The sequence below is a fragment of the Saccopteryx leptura genome, chromosome 5 (assembly GCF_036850995.1).
Source record: "Saccopteryx leptura isolate mSacLep1 chromosome 5, mSacLep1_pri_phased_curated, whole genome shotgun sequence".
NCBI classification, from domain to species: Eukaryota; Metazoa; Chordata; class Mammalia; order Chiroptera; family Emballonuridae; genus Saccopteryx; species Saccopteryx leptura.
The window spans coordinates 133,312,099-133,328,743 of record NC_089507.1 but is presented as its reverse complement, the minus strand read 5'-3'; positions in this window follow the sequence as shown (position 1 = coordinate 133,328,743).

Sequence of the window (16,645 nt, the reverse complement as noted above, 5' to 3'; positions counted from 1 at the left end):
CAAGAGATGCTTCAAATATATTTCCTCAAAATGAATGTGTTAATAATTGTATTTTAAACTTCCAAGAGGAATACTGAATTTTGTTTTAAAATATTGAATTTCCTGACCTGTGGTGGCGCAGTGGATAAAGCGTCGACCTGGAATGCTGAGGTCGCCGGTTCAAAACCCTGGGCTTGCCTGGTCAAGGCACATATGGGAGTTGATGCTTCCTGCTCCTCCCCCTGTTCTCTTTCTATCTATCCCTCTCTCTCTCTCTCTCTCTCTCTCTCTCCCCTCTCTCTCTAATAAAAATGAATAAATAAAATAAAAAAATTAAAAAAAAATATTGAATGCATTTTATATATTTTTATTTATAAATTACTTTCCCAAATAATATACCATATTTCTCTTATTTTTTTCAATATTCAGCATTATTTTTTTCAATATTCAGCATTATTTTCTTATTTTTATCACTTTTAGAAATTAAAGTTAAGAACAGCTAACGAGCAGCAGAGTGTCTGCAATTCATAGCAACCCACAAAGCAGTCGGCTGAAAGGAACTGCGTCCCTAATTTTCAACCCTAACCTAAGTTCTTAACATGACAATGTTTCTTCTATCAGTTATATCTATTCAGAAATGCATGCCCATTTTGATATGTGCCTAATTATAAAAGGCAAGTGAGTTATTAAAATTGACTTAATACATTTAAAATCTAAGTAGAAAGCCTTTCTTTTTAATTATCCACAAAGATATTTCATCAATAGCAAGGGTTATTGAACAATTTATTGAAACATCAGAATACTCAGAACAAGTTCATTGAACATATCAACATTTATAGCAGTTTGGGAAAACACAGAGGGTCATGGTCAGAATGACTAATTTACCACCATAGAGTTATCATGGGTTACACATCTATTGTACATAGAAAGATGGGGCAAATTTCCACAGATAGGTTTGAACCATAGAAATGGTGAGAAAGAAGGTGAGCATAATTAAATTATTTCTGTGACTGTTTTCAGTCTGATTTTTCTTTAACTGGTCTTCAAACCTTCAAATCGGTGACTCGCCCATTCAGTCTGGACTCCGGGAACACTACTGGTGATGGTGATGATGTTTACAACCACATGTGAGTTATGCCACCTAGCCTCACAGTTGTATAGTATAATCCCTCCACTAAGCATGATAAAAATACTATTCTACCTTAAATTTTAGTAAACTTAATTAATGGATTTTAATAAAAATGCCTTGACAAAGCCAAATGAAAACTCTCTTATTGATGCAGTCAGCTAATTTTCCCCATATACTTGTCACTTGGGTTAAGAAATGGAAAGCATGCCAACCGAAAATGCTTTTAAAGACTTCAATCAATGTTCTCTCCAAAAATGAAGAACTAAAAAAACAGACGGCAAGTTCATGGATCTCACAGTCCATTCTTAACATTGCCCAGCAACACATATTTATATTACTGGGACTTGTCCTACAAATCTGACCTGGGGTTGGCATCTGAATTTGTACAGGGAAGGGAAAGAACAGGAGCTATATAGTCCAGAAAAACTAGAAACAAACTGTCTTATTAAATTACCTATATTTGTATCCACATTTAAAATAACACAGATCTGCCAGTCTTCAGACTCAGGTCTGCAGCTTACTTTCAGATGTAATAAAACAACGCAGTAGTTTTGTCTCACTTATTTTTTTGACTCTTCAAGAACTTCAAGAAAAACTGATACAGGGATTATAAAATATTCTTTTAAAGGAAATGTATACTTCCAAGAAAACACGAAGATTTTCTTTTTAGAAGAAGTACTTGAATAGTTTCTACAATTTACAAAAGAATTTTGATTTTAAAAATATCTGGAAATTTTAAGTCATTAGCATTTTAAAATAAAAAAGAGGTTTAGAGAGGTGAGATACTTGAAATGAGATTTCAGGATCTGTACTTTCACCCTAAATAGCTTCAGTCTGTTTATATTACTGTATCACTCAAGACCTAGCTACATCAGTAGTGTAACTGAATAGGATCATTCAGTTAATTAAACATACAAAATAAATACAGCTTGAATAATTTGTTCATGCCATATAAATATATCCTTAATATGATTATTTTGTTGAATCCATTACATTGAGCTAGTTAATATCTCTTATTACAAGGAGAATAAGATCAAAGCTATATACACAAGAGCCTTTATATTAACCAAGGTATATAGCAAGGAACGCTTTAGGTAGTAAATAGTACATTTAATAACATCATTTTTGTACCCAAAAACTAAATCTCCTTCGTTGAAACCCAAAAGTGATGAACCTTAAAACAAGTTCCACTTATAAAAAGTATAATAAAAATATATTAGAAAAATACTGGAGCTAAAATTGTTAATAGGTTTTTTATAATAAAAATTTTTTGAATCACTTAATAGTAATTATAAATTATCTTTATTACCTTATAATCATTGAATACTTAATAGAACTAAATATTTCACATTGTGATTATGCCATTTGGCTCATAAATTAAAAATTACCGTTGAGTTAAAAAAATCACCAAAAAAACTGTTATTACAAATTTTATAAAGTATCTTTTGGTTTATAAAAGTGTGCTCTCCTCATAAAAAGCCTGTGAGATGAGGATTTTTCCCATTTTATAATCCCAATGTTTTAGTAAACTTTTCAAGCTTACACAGTAAAGCCTGAGCTAGTTAATATCTCTTATTACAAGGAGAATAAGATCAAAGCTATATACACAGGAGCCTTTATATTAACCTGTCCAATGTTTAGTAAACTTTTCAAGCTTAATAAAGTTTTTCTCAAATTGTAGCTGTGCCTTTATACTTTTGAGATCTGTTCCCATAATTACTTTTAAGTTTGGGGATAACTTTTAATTCTAAACATTTCTCATTTTCATCTTTACACACCAATACATTATGGTGATAGACAGTCATTATAGGCTTGGTTAACCCACCAGCTCACCAACTTGTGTACCTGAGGAAATTACCTAAAGTACCTGTATTTCAGATTCCCCTTCTGTAAAGTGAAGATAATAAAACCTCCTCCTATGCTTGATGAGAAAATGAAATGGCAAAAACATAATAAGTTAATAAGGATTTAAGTTAATAAAGTAAGTTTATGTCAAAAATATAGTAAGTTAATAAAGATTTTCTCTATTAGTAATGAGAAAAAGAGCAAACCATAGAAGTCACTCTTAAATTCTTCAACTTTCTCTATTTTTATTCTGAAGCTAAATAGATCCCTTACAGAATTTGCTATGCTTGCAACACCTGCTGAGAGAAGTAACCGTAGGTTGACCTTGAACCAAGTATGACCATGAATTGATCTAGAATAACCTTATTTAGAGATAGCTCATCTTTGAGGTTAGTTGATATCCACTAAGATAAATTTGCAAAATCATAATGATATAATCATTAGACCAACTTAATTTTGCAATTTTTTTTATAAATAAATTTTTATTTTAATGGGGTGACATCAATAAATCAGGGTGCATATATTCAAAGAAAACATTTCCAGGTTATCTTGTCATTTAGTTCTGTTGCATACCCATCACCCAAAGAGAGATCATCCTCCGTCACCCTTTATCCAGTTTTCTTTGTACCCCTCCCCCTCCCCCTCCCCCTCTCCCTCCTCCCCTCCTCCCTCCCCCCGTAACCACCCCACGCCTGTCCATGTCTCTTAGTCTCGTTTTTATGTCCCACCAATGTATGGAATCCTGCAGTTCTTCGTTTTTTCTGATTCACTTATTTCACTCCGCATAATGTTATCAAGATTCCACCATTCTGCTGTAAGTGATCCGAAGTCATCATTTCTTCTAGCTGAATAGTATACCATGGTGTATATGTGCCCCATCTTCTTTATCCAGTCTTCTATTTTTTTTTACAGTGATTAAAAGCCTTTAAGCAAACTCTTGGCCAATACAGCAAGAATCCATAAAAGAGTAGTGTCCTTAACATGTTCACCAAGTCCAAGTTGGCCCCATCACCATGCCAAATTCCTGAAAAATGCAACCCAACCACAGTTCAGTCTGTTAGGAGCTGTCACAGGGAGCAGGAGTCCAGGAAAAGTCCACATCCAGGAAAAGTCCTCATGGCACTGGAACTGTTGTCACCATTCTATACTTTGCAGCTAATGTCCAAGTCCCAAGGACCGCTGCTTCTAGCTGGTAATGATTCAGGTAGACTGGAAAAGCCATCTGCAGCATGCGTGGAGATGGAGCTTCTGTTCTCCTCTGCCTGGAGAGATGAGAACAGGTTGCTTTTCCCTGGAGCTCTGCGACTGTGGCATGGTAAAGAGAACCTTGGGATACACTAAGCTGGGTGGCAAAGGTAGATTCATAATAGAAGTTGGCAAAAGGGGGAAAGAGAGCTCTAAATTAGGAGTAGGTCCCAGCCTGAAATATGAGTGGGGCATTGAGGTAGGAGGGATAAAGGAAACACTATATATTAAGCAAAGCAGCAGAAAATAGGACTATCAACACCCACAACAGAGATCTTTGAGAAAAGAATAAAAAACCTGACTATTCAGGCAAAACATAGTTAAGTGGCCCTTGTGCAAATGAGATCAGTTTACCTGCTTCTTGGAAGAAATACCCTAGGCTCATCCACAGTGTCATAGATGGGGCCGATGGCCCTGGGCACCTTCAGCCTTCAGTGGCAAACCCCAGCATTCTGGGCAAGGTTAGGTCATAGGTGGCTGGAGCAGGGCTGGAAGAGACTGAACCCTCCCTTAGAGGAGTGAGGGGGAAGCCTACCTTCCAGTGTCCCTGTTTCCTCACAGCAGAGGCTTGTAAGCCTGGCAGGCTTTAGCTCAATGACCTTCCTTTCCACTATTGAACAGGACCCAGATGGCATCCTATGAGACCCCTTTGGGGCGTTTGAGCCTTTAAGGGTGTATACTAAAAGCTGGTAGTTCCCCGGATCTCTATTGGGCTTTTTCTGCCTCTAGGTATCTTAAAAGCCATGCTCAGAAGATCTCGCTGAGGGGGTTGAGGATCCCCATCCGCCTATATAAATCTTTTCCATATATCTGGAGCTATTTGGAAAAAGACAAAACAGTGTTATTAGCTGGATCTAATAAAGAAGGTAGTAGTTTGCAGGCGAAAAAGATTTGGTGTCTCCTGTTCATCAGCATTCAAAAGAAATGTAAAAATTTTTTTTTTAAGTAAGAAGCATGATATGGTAGACCCGTAGGAGTTCCAGGATATGACTACCCCCTTTTAAATTTTATTTTTTTAAATTGACCTTAAAATGTTTGCTGAGTACACTTTAATAATACCTTAACTTTAAAGATTGTAAGCATGACAAAATACAGTAAATGCTTTTGCTCCATATGCAGGAGCATTTTCAGTTTAGCCAGTTTAGGAAATCCAATAATAGAACAATGCATACAGACAATGAGCTATAACATGCTTAGCAGCCTCTCCTGTTCTGACAGAGGTTACTATAGATCCGGAATATGTATCCACTGTAATGTGGACATACGACTGTTTGCCAAATGAAGGTATATGAGTAACATCCATCTGCCAAAGTTGTCCTGGTAGGGGTCCTTGAGGGTTAACTCCAAATGAAGGGGCAGTATAGGACCCCTTGGACAGGATTTCCCAATCTGCCGTGCTGCTTCCCAAGAAAGTTGAAACTGTTTACACCGGGCTGCAGCGTTCTGGTGATGAATAGTATGAGACTGACTTGCTCGGTCTGTCATGGTTGCTCCATATAATTTTCTTTTGGGTAACTTGATCAACAAGGGCATTCCTAGGCCCTGGTCAGTTGTCTCAGTGGTAGAGCATTGGCCTGGTGTTCAGGATTCCTGGGTTTGATTCCCAGTCACAGCACACAGAAGAAGCGCCCATCTACTTCTCCACCCCTCCCCCTCTCCTTCCTCTCTGTCTCTCTCTTCCCTTCCTGCAGCCAAGGTTCCACCAGAGCAAAGCCACCCTGGGCACTAAGGATGGCCCCATGGCCTCTGCCTCAGGTGCTAGAATGGCTCTGGTTGCAACAGAGCAACACCCCAGATGGGCAAAGCATTCCCCCCCCGATAGGCATTCCAGGTGGATCCCGGTCAGGCGCATGTGGGAGTCTGTCTGACTGCCTCTCCATTTCCATCTTCAGAAAAATACAAAAAATAAATAAATAAAGGAAAAAATACAACAAAAAGAAAAAAGAGAGAAAAAAAAGGGCATTCCCTTGTGCTAAAGCTCCAGGGAGCATGGAGTGAGCTTGAGTATGTCCTATGAAACATGGAGCTCTATATTGACATATAAGTCCTTGAAGAAGGAGGAACTGCTGAAATAGTTCATCAGCATTTGTCCCTAAGACAGCAGTCTTTATAGTGGAAACACCATAAGTAAATATTTGCTGTCTGTCTATAGATTAAAGGGGGAATATGGCAAATGCTGAAAAGCTATGATCTTTGTGCCCTTCCCCTCCCCCAACCCCTTCCCTCTCCTCCCTCCACCCTGTAACCCCAACACTGTTGTCCATGTCTCTGAGTCTCATCTTTATGTCCCACATATGTATGGAATCATATAGTTCTTAGTTTTTTCTGATTTACTTCTTTCGCTCAGTATAATGTTATCAAGGCCCATCCATGTTGTTGTGAAAGATCCTATGTCATCATTTCTTATGGTGGAGTAGTATTCCACAGTATATATATATACCAAAGCTTTTTAATCCACTCGTCCTCTGATGGACACTTGGGCTGTTTCCAGATCTTTGCTATTGTGAACAATGCTGCCATAATCATGGGGGTGCATTTCTTCTTTTCAAACAGTGTTATGGTGTTCTTGGGGTATATTCCTAACAGTGGTATAGCTGGGTCAAAAGGCAGTTCGATTTTCTTGAGGAATCTCCATACTGTTTTCCACAGTGGCTGCACCAGTCTGCATTCCCACCAGCAGTGCAGGAGGGTTCCCTTTTCTCCACATCCTCGCCAGCACTTATTCTGTGTTGTTTTGTTGATGAGCGCCATTCTGACTGGTGTGAGGTGATATCTCATTGTGGTTTTAAATTGCATTTCTCTAATCATTAGTGATGTTGAACATTTTTTCATATGCCTATTGGCCATCTGTGTGTCCTCTTTGGAGAAGTGTCTGTTCATTTCTTTTGCCCATTTTTGGATTGGATTGTTTGTCTTCCTGGTATTAAGTTTTACAAGTTCTTTATAAATTTTGGTTATTAACCCCTTATCAGATGCAATGTCAAATATATTCTCCCATTGTGTAGTTTGTCTTTTTATTCTGTTCTTATTGTCTTTAGCTGTGCAGAAGCTTTTTAGTTTGATAAAGTCCCATTTGTTTATCCTGTCTTTTATTTCACTTGCCTGTGGAGACAAATCAGCAAATATATTGCTTCGAGAGATGTCAGAGAGCTTATTGACTATGTTTTCTTCTAAGATGCTTATGGTTTCACGACTTACATTTAAGTCTTTTATCCATTTTGAGTTTATTTTTGTGAGTGGTGTAAGTTGGTGGTCTAGTTTCATTTTTTTGCAGGTAGCTGTCCAATTTTCCCAACACCATTTGTTGAAGAGGCTGTCTTTACTCCATTGTATTTTCTTACCTCCTTCGTCAAATATCAGTTGTCCATAGAGCTGCGGGTTTATTTCTAGGTTCTCTGTTCTGTTCCATTAATCTATGTGCCTGTTCTTATGCCAGTACCATGCTGTTTTGAGTACAATGGCCTTATAATATAACTTGATATCTGGAAGTGTGATCCCTCCTGCTTTATTCTTCCTTTTCAAGATTGCTGAGGCTATTCATGTTCTCTTTTGGTTCCATATAAATTTTTGGAATATGTGTTCTATATCTTTGAAGTAAATCATTGGTATTTTAATCGATATTGCATTGAATTTATAAATTGCATTGGGTAATATAGACATTTTAATGATGTTTATTCTTCCTAACCATGAGCATGGTATATGCCTCCACTTATTCGTATCTTCCCTGATTTCTTTTATCAATGTTTTATAATTTTCCGAGTACAAGTCTTTAGTCTCCTTGGTTAGATTTATTCCTACGCACTTTATTTTTTTGGTTGCAATAGTAAAGGGTATTGATTCCTTGATTTCTCTTTCTGACAGTTCATTATTAGTGTATAAAAATGCCTCTGATTTATGAGTATTGATTTTATATCCTGCCACCTTGCTGAATTCATTTATCAGGTCTAGTAGTTTTTTGACTGAGACTTGAAGGTTTTCTATATAGAATATCATATTATCTACAAATAATGATAGTTTTACTTCTTCTTTTCCAATTCGGACGCCTTTTATTTCTTTTTCTTGTCTGATTGCTGTGGCTCAGACTTCCAGAACTATGTTGAATAAGAGTGGTGAAAGGGGGCACCCCTGCCTTGTTCCTGATCTTAAGGGGATTGCTTTTAATTTTTGCCCATTGAGTATGATGTTGGCTGTGGGTTTGTCATAGATGGCCTTTATCATGTTGAGGTATGTTCCCTGTATTCCCACTTTGCTGAGAGTTTTAATCATGAATGGGTGCTGGACTTTATCAAATGCTTTTTCTGCATCTATGGAAATTATCATGTGGTTTTTCTCCTTTCTTTTGTTTATGTGATGAATCACATTGATTGATTTGTGAATATTGTATCAGCCTTGCCTCCCAAGAATAAATCCCACTTGATCATGGTGTATGATTTTTTTCATATATTGCTGGATCCGGTTTGCTAATATTTTGTTGAGGATTTTTGCATCTAAGTTCATCAGGGATATTGGCCTATAATTTTCTTTCTTTGTGTTGTCTTTGCCTGGTTTTGGAATCAGAATTATGCTCGCCTCATAAAAGGAGTTTGGAAGTCTTCCTTCCTCTTGAATTTTTTGAAATAGCTTGAGAAGGATAGGAGTTAGTTCTTCTTTGAATATTTGGTAGAATTCACTTGTGAAGCCATCAGGCCCAGGACTTTTCTTTTTGGGGAGTTTTTTGATAGCTGTTTCAATCTCATTTGTTGTAATTGGTCTGTTTAGGTTTTCTGATTCTTCCAGATTGATTTTTGGAAGATTATATGATTCAAGGAATTTGTCCATTTCATCTAGGTTGTCTAGTTTTTTGGCGTACAGTTCTTCATAGTATTTTCTTACAATATTTTGTATTTCTGTTGTGTCAGTTGTTATTTCTCCACTCTCGTTTCTAATTTTATTTATTTGAGTCCTCTCTCTTTTTTTCTTGGTGAGTCTCGTTAAAGGTTCATCGATCTTGTTTACCTTTTCAAAGAACCAGCTCCTGGTTTCATTGATCGTCTGTATTGTTTCTTTAGCCTCTATGTCATTTATTTCTGCTCTGATCTTTATTATTTCCTTCCTTCTACTAGCTCTGGGCTTTACTTGCTGTTCTTTTTCTAGTTCTTTTAGATGCAGGGTTAAGTTGTTTATTTGAGCTTTTTCTAGCTTCTTGAGGTATGCCTGTAATGCTATAAGCTTCCCTCTCAGGACTGTTTCTGCTTTGTCCCATAAATTTTGAATTGATGTATGCTCATTATCATTCGTTTCTAGGAATTTGTTAATTTCTTCTTTGATCTCAATGTTAACCCATTCATTTTTTAATAACATGCTATTTAGTTTCCAATTGTTTGAATGCTTTTCACTTTTTCTATTGTGGTTGATTTCTAGTTTAATGCCATTGTGATCAGAGAAAGTGCTCGATATGATTTCAATCTTCTTAAATTTGTTGAGACCACTTTTGTGCCCTAACATGTGGTCTATTCTAGAGAATGTACCATGAGCGCTTGAAAAGAATGTATATTCTGCTGTTTTAGGGTGAAAGGTTCTGAAGATACCTATTAAATCGAGTTGATCTAATATGTCCTTCAAGTCTGCTGTTTCTTTGTTAATTTTCTTTCTTGAGGATCTGTCTAATGATGTTAATGGGGTACTGAAATCCCCTTCTATTATAGTATTGCTGTTGATCTTGCCCTTTAAGTCCATCAAAGTCTGCTTTATATATTTAGGTGCTCCTATATTAGGTGCGTAGATATTTATAATGGTTATATCTTCCTTTTGGATTGCTCCCTTTATCATTATGTAATGACCTTCTTTATCTCTAACTATGGTCTTTGTTTTAAAGTCCATTTTGTCTGATATAAGTATTGCTACCCCAGCTTTTTTTTCATTTCCATTTGCGTGAAATATTTTTTTCCATCCTTTTATCTTCATTCTGTGTGCATCTTTTGATTTAAGGTGTGTCTCTTGTAGACAGCATATGTATGGGTCCTGTTTTCTTATCCACGCAACTACCCTATGTCTCTTGATTGGATCATTTAATCCATTAACATTTAAGGTTATTACTGATATGTAATTGTTTATTGCCATTTTTTTTCTTTAAAACTGTATTCCTCTTTTGCTATATTCTTTTACTCCTTTGATCTGTTTACAACAGGTCCCTTAGCATTTCTTGCAGCCTTAGTTTTGTTGCAGTGAATTCCTTGAGTTTTTTTTTTTTTTTTGTCTGTAAAGCTTTTTATTTCTCCTTCGATTTTAAATGATAGCCTTGCTGGATAAAGTAGTCTTGTTTGTAGGTTCTTGTTCTGCATTACTTTGAATATTTCTTGCCATTCCCTTCTGGCCTCAAGTGTTTCTGTTGAGAAGTCAGAAGTCATCCTTATGGGGGCTTCTTTGTAGGTGATAGTCTTTTTTTCTCTAGCAGCTTTTAATATTTTCTCTTTATCATTTAGCTTTGGTATTTTAATTATGATGTGTCTTGGTGTTGGTTTCTTTGGATTTCTCCTTAATGGAGTTCTCTGTGCTTCCTGAACATGTGAAATGTTTTCCTGCCTTAATTGGGGGAAGTTTTCTGCTATAATATGTTTGAACAAAGTCTCTATCCCTTGTTCTTTCTCTTCTTCTTCAGGAACCCCTATGATGCGGATGTTATTTCTCTTCATGTTGTCACAGAGCTCTCTTAGAGTTTCCTCAGACTTTTTGAGTCTCTTTTCTTTTTTCTGCTCTGCTTCCGTGCCTTTATTTATCGTGTCCTCTAACTCACTGATTCGATTCTCTGCTTCATCCATCTTGCTTTTAATTCCTTCCATTGTATTCTTTATTTCAGATATTGTATTTGTCATATCTGACTGATTCTTTTTTATTATTTCAATGTCCTTTTTTATATTTGTTATCTCTTTATTTAGGTTTTCGTAATGGCCATCTATGGTTGTTCTAATATCTTTGAGCATCCTAACAATCGTTATTTTAAACTCTGCCTCTGGTAATTTGGTTATATCTGATTCACTTAGGTCCTTTTCTGGGGATTTCTCTTGGTTTATTTGTGTTGTATTTCTCTGCCTCCGCATTTTCTCTTCACGGGAGTGGCTGTGATCACGTGCTCGGGTGCACAAGCGTTGGTGGCCTTGGCCTTTGCCCTGCCCCCGTGTGTGACGTTATGCTCAGTCCTGAGGGCACTGGTGAGCACCTTTGCTCAGCTGCAGGTCTCCGCCTGTTTCCAGGCTTTCGCCCTGCCCTTGCAGGTGGAGCCCACTTGAGGAATGGCTGCTAGCCTTGGCTCTACCGCCAGGCAGGACTGCGTGCCCAAGCTCAGCTCAGTAGTGGAACTCTGCCTCTTCTGGGCTTTTAGCTCCACCTCCGCAGGAGGAGCCGGCTACCAAGTCAGACCGCAAGCCTGGGTTGCACAGGCGGGGCAAGGCTGTGCTCCTCTGCCCTTGCTCAGGGGCTGGTCTCCAACCTTTCCAGGGTTCCCACCCTTCTCCCGCAGGCTGGATTACAGGCTGCCGGCAGCTGAGCTTGACCGCTTTTGCACGCCCCCTTCTTCTCCCCAGCCGGGCAAGATTGAGCTCACACCTGAGCCCAGTGGTGGCCAGCTGGCTTCTGCCCCTGCCAGCAGAACCGGGCTTTAATCTCCCACTGCTGCCCGCCCTCTGGCGCACCCTCAGCCATATGGGTGGGGGCGTTTCAGCTCGGACCCTAAGACTCACTACTGTAGACCCGAAAGCTCCCTCCTTCTATGTGTCTCTGCTCTGAATGCCGCAGGGGAGCTTGTTTGGCTGCTCTCCTGCTTCCCTTTGCTGGTATTGCTGTTTCTGGGGGAAATATTCACTTTAGCTTTGGGGAGTGACTCATCCCAGGGGTTAGGGTGGCTATCTCCCAAAATGTTTCTCCCTGTGCCTCCTAGATTACACTCTCTTCCTGTTACTCTGGCCCTCTCCTCTCTCCCCCCATCCCCAGGAGCCCGAGGTGAGTGGTTGTGAGAGAGTTGTTCTGCGCGGGCCCTTTAAGAAGGATCCTGGGTCTGAGAAATCAGACTCTTTCTCACAAACAGTATCCTGACTTGTTTCCAGCTAAATACTGTCCTTACGCCTCTTCTGGGCTCTGGGGCTGCAGGCTGGGGCTTTGTTCCTGGGGCTCAGAACCCTTTCCCCTCTGCTAAACTCACTTCCCACCACGCGAGTCTCTCCCTGCTGCCGTTCACTCCGGGGAGCTGGGCAGCCCTCTCTGCGTTTCCGCTTTTCCGCTTTTCCTACCAGTCTCGGTGTGGCTTCTTCAGTGTTCCTTGGTTGAAGAGTCCCTAATTTTGCAATTTTAATGAAGCAACAGGAGGTGAATAAGAAAATTATAGGAGGAATGGACCACTGGGGATAAAAGCATAGATTTTCAAATTGAAGAGACCTAGGATCAAATCTGGTTCTGCCTAGCTGGGGTCTTTTGGACAGTCTGTTCATCAAACTGAGCCTTCGTTTCCTCTTGCATTTTCATGTCTCCTGCCCTAGTTCAAACCATTCATTGCCCACCCAACTGGTTTTCATGCCTCCTACCCCAGGCCCATCTTCTATCATCATCAGAATGAGGTTATCAGAAACAATGAGAAGCCCAATTAATTCTGAATTTCAGATAAACAAATACAGTAGTGTTTTGTTTGGAATAGGTATATTCTATGCCAAAACATTATTCTTTATTATCTAGAATTTAGATTTAACTGAGTTTCCTGTTCTTTTGTTTCATTCTAAAACTGGCAACTATATTCCAGTTGGAATAAGTTACTTACCAAAAACATAATCATATATATATATGTATGTATCTAATCATATGTATATATCTAATCATATGTATATATGTATCTAATCATAACAGAAATTTTCCAGGAAAGATTTTTAGCAGCACTCAATGATTGGTCACCCTATATTAATCCACAAAAGTCCTTCTGAATTTAGACATCTCTTTGCAATGTTCATTCATCCATTCAAGAATCATTTATTCAGTGACTAGTAAAGTAATACATTGTATAAAATGTGTAGGGAGACAAAGTATAAATGTTATAACAAAAAGGAAACCATTTCTGTGGTCAACAGGGCCAATAATCAGAGTAGCCAATTCTCCTTCCTCAGCCAATTTCCTATTCCTCCAGTACATGAGGTACTTTGGAAGAATTACTCCTAGAAATACCACAGTGGTACACTGGTAAAAGATCATGATGGAACTGAATTTTATGATCACATCTAACAGTTCATCATCAGAGAGTTATCAAAAAGAAGCACCATGAAGAGAATTATTAAGTAAAAACTCTTACTCAGTGGAAAAGGCTGATGGAGAAGCATCAGTAAAGAATGCTTCAGACTTTAATTCCTGCAAAGGACTGGGAACAAGATAACAGATAAACACAGGCCTACAACAGAAAGGGTGGAGGCAGCAAGAGTTACTGGTAGGCTCTTGGTTCTGACTCTAGAAAAATTCCTTCAGGTCCAAAGCAGTTAGAATAAGAGTTACGGTCGCGATCCCCATCCTTTGGCATAACGCACTTGGAGAATTGATCACTTCCAGGCGCCAGAGTCATCCGCCTTGGTTTTCAGAAAAATAAAGTAGTCTGTGCTTAAAGAGAGTCCTCTTTTTGAATCCATTCTAAAGTATACTTGTCCACAGTGGTCTATTATGAAATTTTATAATAATGTCTCTAGACACTTTGCAAATCTACTGGTAAAGCTTTCTCTTGCATAGAGCTTTTCATGATGACCTGGACACTTTTTATCAATCAAGAGGACTGGTGGTAATGGCCAGTGTTTGTATCTCTTAGTGAATTTATATTCAATACACAATATTTTTCAAATAGTTAACCACCCTCCAGTGCTCCAGCCTATTTATGATATAATTCTAAATTAACTAATATCATTCATTCCACATGACTTTGTTTTTGCTGAGTCATCTTTCAGTACTGCTGTCTATTTCTGTTGTTTTCCAGCAGACACTCCTGTCACTAGACCAATTACCAGCATCTTTTTAGTTTTTCCTTCTGACCAAATGAATTCCTTGTTCTCCCACTGATGACAGTCTTAGAAAGTTACAGCCAAACTGGCCGTTAGCTTCTGACCTCTCTGGAGTCGATCTTATTATGGTAATTGCAAGGCTGGAAGGAGCAGACACTAGGCCAATTACACCTGTCCCTTTCCCAATTCAACCTGGGCTTAAATTACCCCATAGGGTAGAGACCATGATTTGATTTTACTGAACAACAACTTTTTCTCTATTCTTGTGAAATTTAGAGACAGACATTCCTAATTATGCTTGTCATGAGGACATAATGGCCCAGTATTTCTTTAAATGGAATCATTCTTTATTGAGAAAACCAATGCACTATATTAATAGATACATTTTCTGAGGTATTTCAAGGCAAACAAATCTTTAAAATGTACCTCCTCAAAGTGTAACAAAGGATACATTGAAAACATTTAATGTTTTCCTACACATTTCAATATTAATGCTAAACATAAATGTGTGTATTTAATATTAATAAGTCTTCATTTATATTTGTATATGCTTAAATCTGTAAATCTAGGCATAGTTAATTTTATAACTGGATAGCTGTGTGACATATATAGTTTTATTAAAGAATATATATGTGCCCATTATAGCTAAATAAACTATTTTTTAGGATTGTATTATATAAAACATTAGAAGGGGAAAGCTTTTACATTCACTTGAAAATTAAATGTTGTTCTTGAGCATCCTAGAACACAAATATATAATAATATGTCTCTATTAATCTAAATTGACATTAATTACACACATTCTTTTTTATTATAGTTAATTTTTAATAGAATGCCCTATTTACTTTAAAGAACTATTTTTCAAAAAGTTCTTACCTACTCCTAGGGAATAATTCTTGAAAAGTAATTTGAGAAGCAGAAGTATCAATTGGCTCAATAATTTTTGAGCCCTTACAGGTGTCTCTGCAAATGCTCCTAGTTTGAAGCAAGTCCCTACTAGGGATAGGAATTTTTGAGATCCTAAATCATGAAGCTTGTTCATTCTCAGTTTTAGTGTCTTTGTCAGTTTCCCCACCAGTCTTTTCTTTATTGGAAGTAGCCGCTTAAATGATTCTGGAGAGAGCAGGACTGGGCTCTATAAACATTCTGCTGCCTTGAATGCAAGAGCTTGACTGTAGTTGTTCTCTTTATCATCTCCATGAGATATTAAAGGCAAGATCCTTTTCTAGATTTCAGACACCTAATCAGAATAATGTAAGGTCTACCCCCACAAAGAAATCAGAGCACAACCTAATACTCTTATCAAAGTTTCTTCCTCCATATTTGTGTGGTTCCCCTTCACTAAAATCCATCATTGCTATATATCTGTTGGAGGTCTGACTCCCCCAAAAAATCATAGTTGAAGATGTAAGCTACAGGGCTCTGTTTCAGTAACCCCATTCTTCAGACTTTTTCCTACACTGGAGGTAATAATAACTACCAAAAACCTGATCACTGTGAGATTTAGTGAAGTAAGCATTTACAATTCTTAGCTTGATGCTTCACATGTAGTGGAGATTTTGTACATATTTGGATTCTACAGGGTGTGTGCAGTCAAACAGACCTGACTACAAGTCTTAGCTCCTATATTTACAAACTGCAGTAACCTTAAACCAGCCACTTAAGTGAGGGAACACTGCATGAGATAGTGTATATAATCAAATAATGTATTTGAAGTTGTTAGCGCTTTCTTGACCTGTCCCCCAAATAGCTCACTGATCCTTACACTTTTCTATTTTCCCTCTTTCCTTTCATTCTTTCCTTGGATATACAAGTCATACACTTATACACTATATAAGGGTCACACAATTATACTTTCACTTCTCTAGTAGAATATTAAATTCTTCTTATTCCTCTTGATTGGTTGTGTTTGTGTGCTTGCCTTAGCCATTTGCCTTTTTTCTAAAGTCGAGACATCCAGGTTTGCAATTCCTAGTATCGGGTACTGGCAGGCAATTCTGTCCTCCATTTGAGATCATTTTTCATTACAAGGTCTACACTGATGGATCAATATCATCAGTCATTAGGGATAATACCCTTGCAGTAATTACTATACCTTATGAAGTTCCTGATAAAACCCAGAAAGACACTGCAGCAACTAACCAAGTCTTCTACCCCTGTGTTTACACCCAGACCTTTCAAAAGCAAATTGGAGCCCATCTAAAGAATAAGTCTCTTCAGAAAGCCTGTTGGACTTTTTTCCTATACCCCCAATTTTTCTAGTCCTTTCTTGTTAAAGGCTTAAGTCCGTTTAGCTAGAATCATAGAGACATCTTTTCAAATCCAAACAGCACTCTAGGGATGCCTCTGGTTTGGGATTTTTATACAAGTTAGCAACAAATGGGGGTAGCAACAGAGTTGTCTCAAATCCATTGTGACTGTTTGAGCATATATAGCAGAGGTTCTCCAAAGG